Genomic DNA, 5,852 nt, shown 5'->3' with positions numbered 1-5,852 from the left:
TATTACAGAGTGGGCCAGGAACACATTTATGGATTCTGGGGACGATGTGTACTATACTTCTTTGACTGGGATAGTAGACACTCTAGCCAAAATTTAAAATAAAAAAAAAAATGTATATATGAACACAAAAGTATAAGACAAAGGCGAATGAGACTTCTCTTATATCTTAGCAACATTTAGATGGAAATCAAATTTAAATGCAGTCCCCTCTGCTTTTGAAGAGGCTTTGGTTCAGCTCCCAAATCTCGACTGCTTGACGCATTCTCACACGAGAATGCTCAGAAGGTGTCTTCTTAAACAGCAAACCTATTTTTAGTGCTGGAGCCGCTCTGAGTAGCTGTGTCTGCATGGGACTGGTAACCAATCACTGTCCTTGGAGGAAGTCCTAACCTTTCCTTGTCTACCCTCCCTATATGTGTAACAGCTTCTCAGTTTTCACATTCAGTAGTCCACATTGCTATTTTTTCACCTTTAGCTCTAACATTAACAGCTCCACATACATCATCACTGTAGTCATCAAAAGATTCTCCAATAAGGCACAGCAGTGTCTCTAGCCGAAAGCAATCGAGGTCACTTGGTCTCTGCTGTTTGTTCAATGTAATTAGCCATCGTCCTCCTCGTTTGTTTTTCTCATCTTCCCACATAGGCTCAATACCATCCTTAAAAAGTGCGTAGTCACAGCCAGGCATTAAACTGCTAGACAACTGGATATGGGTGTACAGAGCCCAAAAGTCGTCAACAGTATCAGACTTAGAGATCAGCCGAAGGTTTGCTTGCCAAGTTTTGCTTTTATCATTTTAAAAACTCCAGAGTGTCCATCTGTTCTGTAAAGGATGTTTAATATAGCGTTCTGGGTTAGCAACCTCCTGATGAGATTCTGTTTTCTCTTCTTCTGTAGGTGGGGGATTAGGTGTAGGGGTGGTTTCCAGTTCCACAGTCACCATCTTAGATGGATCTCGAAGAGCTTGCTTTGAAGCTGGAGAGGTGGGATGGATTTAAATAGATGGACAAGAAACGGCAGAGCATTTCTGGCCAAGAGGAAAGAGACAGACTTGTTGGGGCTGAATGAATAGAGGTGCAGTCAGGGTGGGGATGAGACCTGCCCCGTTGCATCAGAGGCTGTGGCTGGGGAAGCAGCAGGCGATGGGGGGGAGGGGTGGGGAGATTGAGAGGGTAAAAGGGGTCAGAGGGCAAAGTATCATTAGAAGATGGCTGGAGAAGTTTCAGTAACCGAGCCAAGGGTCCCACTTGCTACTGTTTCTTCCCAGGAGGGCTTGTTCTTCCTTGATAGGTTAGAGGTAGGACCAGGGCACCAGTTAGAAAGCTTGGCTTGGTCAGGCCCTGGTGCACATTGAAGGGGCAGAATTTAAGAAGAGTTATTCATCGTGGGCCCCTGTAACCCTTGTCCTTCTGTCCTTCTCTGCCCTGAACCATCAGCACCACCATCACCTCTGCAGATAACGCATCCCTCCAGTTCCCGCTCCTGGGAATGTCCGTGCCTGAGACCAGGTGCATCAGAGAACATCATTCTTTCATGCTTTCCCAGATTTTCATGCTGTCCTAGGGACAGGTTCTCGAAAAGTGACTAAGCTTGAACATACGTCAAACCAGTTGCGTGAGTGTAAAGCTTGATTCAATTTGGTTTCACAAAGTGAAACAATATGTCATGTCTTGCCTTTTAACATTTTAGGGTTATTGGTGCTGCTTTGATCCTGAGCCAGGGTGGCCAATGCTGGGAGTGCATCCCCTCTGTCATCCCTTCAGAGCCCTTTGCTGTTTTGACCACACTGGCTTCCAGGGTGCCTTCCCTCCTGACCCAAGTTTGTTTTCATAGGAAACAGACCCTGAAGCAGGAATTGAGAGCAGGAGGTTCCCTGGGAGGGGTGCATAACCTTGGGCAAGGATTCTTCCCTGGCCAAGGGCAATTCCTGGGCAGGATTGTAGCTGGGGAATGAGACCTTTGAACTTGAAAGGGGGGATGGGGAGTGGGGGGGTTGTCTGGGCAGGACAGTGCAGCAGCCACTATAGCTCCCAGCAGCCAGCACTTGAGTTCTCTCAGCAAAGAGACCCTCAGGCTGCTGGACCCCCTTTGCCATTTCCTTCAGAAAGCCCAGAAGTACCTGGGAATCTGCATACCCCAGGGCAGCCGCTAACCAATGACGAACACAAACACCTGGCTTCCTTTACTACCATGGTGACCGTTCTGAAGTGTGACCCAAGTTTTCTCCAGAGCTCCCCACTGGGACTGAGCCATGGTCCCCTCCATGGGATGGATGCTTGCCTGATGTCCCCCTCTTGTTTCGTCCCCTTACCTCTGGGTCCCATGTCCCCATTCAGATAGTGCCTGGTTTTGTTTTGTTTTGTTTTCCTGGAAATGCTTCATAACAACTCACTTTCTCCTGAGTTCTGCGGTCAGCTTTGTCTGTTCTGGGGAAATTGATCCAAGACAACAGCTTTGTGACCCTTGAGTATGTTATTGAACCTCTCTAAGCCTCACTTTCCTCATCTGCAGAGTAAGCACAACAGTGACAATGAACGTGTGGGATTGTTGTTTAAGCTATGAGAACACACCCAGGACAAAGTAAGTCCTGAGTAAAGACAGCTGTTATTAACTGAACAGTGATACTCTCCGGTTTTGGCTAGAAGAGCCAGATACTGCCTCATTTTGGCTGAAAAGTGTGAGCTTTGCGTCCTCTATGGTTGGACTTGAAACTCCTTCTACACCTGAGGTCCTCTTTCCTCATTGTTTCAGCTTCCCTTGCAAGTATGGCTGCACTTCTTTTTTTTTTCTTTCAGCGTGAAAGGAGGAAATCCCTGAAGGAAAGGTCCTGAGTGTTCTTTTGAGTTTCTGTATATTGCGTTTCCTGATAGCCTCTCCAAATAAAGAACCTCTTGAACTAATTAAGCTAATTGGAGAGGAAGCTGGCTCATTTTCACATGCTGCTCCAGGGAAAGTGCCTGATATTTAAGAATGTAAATTTCACTACGTTTTTAAACTGTGTTTTGCACTGAGGATCTTGGTGGTCCGGGTCTTCACTTGGAATTGGTGAGGAAAAGCAAGGGCTCGTCATCCCTGGGGTCACCTTCGCCCTGGATCCAGCTCTCCTGTCCCATCCTTGTTGACAGGGCCCGTTGCTCCGCCACCATGGCTGGTGCGGTGACCGGAAACCACATGGGGGACCCTTGAGAACTGATGGCTCCGCAGGACCACCCTTGGCTGCAGTCCTCAGTCTCAGCTGACTAGAGTGAGTCTGGCGTATCATTTTGAATTTGTCAAGGTGGCTCTGCTTGGTTGACTGTGGCTGCCTGAAGAGCTGTGTGAAAGAGGATTCCCAGTTCTTCTTTGGCTTCCGTGAAGAAGAGAGCAGAGATTATTAGTAACACCTGTTGTAAATATTGAGTAGGCAGTGATGGTGTGTGTTTGCGAGACTGGTGTAGAGTTACATGTTTCTGCAGAGATTCCAAGTTTTCTATGGGTAATAAAAGTTTCCTGTTATTTTATATAATACTATATTATATTTTGTATATTGTATTTTATTATAACTTGGAATATATTCAGATATATTCATATTTGTAATTATAACATATAAAGTAAAAATATATATAATATAAAATATATAATAACATACACAGGGATGTATCCCATATTTATATACATATATATATGAATCCCAAAAGGTGAGGAATATGAGTATTAGCATTCATCCCTTTTAACCTTCTTGCCAGCCCTCATTCTCCAATGAATTCAATTGTCAGCTAAAATGACCTCTCCTTACAGACTGTATTACCCTTGACAACTTATTCAGTTTTTCTGTGACTTGGTTTCCTCAGCTGTTAAATGGATGGGAGGGTCTGCCCCCCAGGGTTGCCATGGGAACTAAATGAGTGCTACATCTGCAGTACTCAGGGCAGTGCCTGGTAGGTAAGTAGACTGAGATGCATTAGCTCTTCTAATATTCGAATCACGTTACTGTGTATCAAGCACCCACTGTTTGCCACCAGGCAGTGTTCTGTGGAGGCTGCTCTTTAATCTCCAAGGCTGTCCACTTATCTCCCTTTTCAATCAAGAGTAGAAGAAAGTAATTTTCATTTTTATGTCAGCACTGCTGATTTTCTGATGAAGTTTACAGTACATAGAAACCCCAGAGAGAAGGCTTCTTCTTTAACAGTGCTGAGACCGAGGGAAAGAATACACATGACAAAGAGCCTGTGTCTTTTCCTGTAAGACCTGGAAGATGAAATTAAAGCTTAATTTCTTTTCCCCCCTTTACCGTAATGTTGATGGAATTTAGCTATTAAAAATAACTCTTCATGTAACTTAGCTCATTGGGTTTTCTCATGTTTAGATACAGAGGACATTGTTAGCTTTGCCTTTGCAAAGCAGGGTGGGCTTATGGAAAGAACCAGGGTTTTGGTGTCAGATAGAGTTGGACTCAGCCCCACCATGAGCTGTCTGACACTGTAAGCAAAGTGACTTGACCTCACTAAGCCTCCTGTCCTCAGCTGTAGAATGGAAGAGTAGCCAGCCCCTGCCATTCGCTGGGTCTCTGCAAATTCATGCTTCAGAGCCCCCTGTTCGGCGAGGGTTACACATTATAATGAGAGTCCTGAGGTCCTGCAAACTTCTAAAGTGCCTTCTGAATCTTCAGAGAAGAAATTAAATTATATCTAGCTGGTCTCAAATATAATGTATCATTGTTATAAGCCTTTGAGCGTTTGAGCGTCAATAAACCTGTGTAGGCTGATCTGGTAATTTTGTTCAGATTATGGGGTCATTCCCAACAAAGGGAAGGTACCATAGCCCGCGGCGGCTGGCTGCTGGATAACAGAATTCTTTTTCCCCATAGAACCACTGTGAGGCCTGGATTAGTGGCTCAGCATAGGCCACAAATGCCCACTCAACACATAAGGCCCTTGGAATGTACAATGTAAAATTCACCTGCACTGGGCTTATATAATTGTCAGTGTACTTAAGTTAAATTCTAGCTCTGTCACTTGCTAGCTTTGGGATCTCAGCTTCTCTAAACCTTAGTTTCCTCATCGGCAAAATCAAAATGAAAATGTCTTCTTTGTGGGGTTGTTGGAGAGACGAAGTGATGTCTGGCCCACAGTAACTGTTCCATCCGTCGTTCTTGGGCCTACTCTTCTACCATTGTTACGCTTATTTGGACCAAATATATCAACATTTCTGTGGAAAATGGATAAGGTGAATTCCAACTCCAGATTTTAGGAACACATCATCCTGCACGGTGTTGCTCTGAAAGCAGTGTTCTTTTTTTTTTTTGCGGTACGCGGGCCTCTCACTGCTGTGGCCTCTCCCGTTGCGGAGCACAGGCTCCAGACGCGCAGGCTCAGCGGCCATGGCTCACGGGCCCAGCCGCTCCGCGGCACGTGGGATCTTCCCGGACCGGGGCACGAACCCGCGTCCCCTGCATCGGCAGGCGGACTCCCAACCACTGCGCCACCAGGGCAGCCCTGAGAGCAGTGTTCTCCCGGATCTCGGTCTCGGATGGTGGCTCCCCCTGTCTGGGGGAAATGTCCCAGGGGAGCTAAGTGTGGGGGAGTAAAAGAAGAGGGTGGGGATTTCAGGATGTAGACGTTTTAGGTGGCCTGGCCAGGTAGGGGGAGTACCCTTGGGTTGAATCTGAGTGTCACTTCAATCCCTGCCTTTCTCCTTCACCAGCCAGGATGCTAGATGGGCTCCTCCCCAATCCTCCATGAGAATTCTGCTCGGCTGGAGCCTAAGAAAGGCGCTCTCAGGGTTCCCTGCTGCTCTCGTGCTCCTCATACAAGCGCTAGGCTCGTTCAAGGTTTCCTTAAATGGTTTTACTTTATAGTAAAAAAAACGTTTT

At 46.2% G+C, this 5,852-nt stretch overlaps 1 pseudogene; it reads right to left on the bottom strand.

Moving 5' to 3' along the window:
- Positions 1-293: 293 nt before the first annotated feature.
- Positions 294-944, bottom strand: LOC132431739 (eukaryotic translation initiation factor 4E pseudogene; annotated as a pseudogene).
- Between the last annotated feature and the right edge of the window lie 4,908 nt (positions 945-5,852).

Source organism: Delphinus delphis, chromosome 10, assembly GCF_949987515.2.
Source record: "Delphinus delphis chromosome 10, mDelDel1.2, whole genome shotgun sequence".
Taxonomy (NCBI): domain Eukaryota; kingdom Metazoa; phylum Chordata; class Mammalia; order Artiodactyla; family Delphinidae; genus Delphinus; species Delphinus delphis.
Note: the sequence above shows the minus strand (reverse complement) of the source record. Positions and strands in the feature narration are given on the sequence as shown.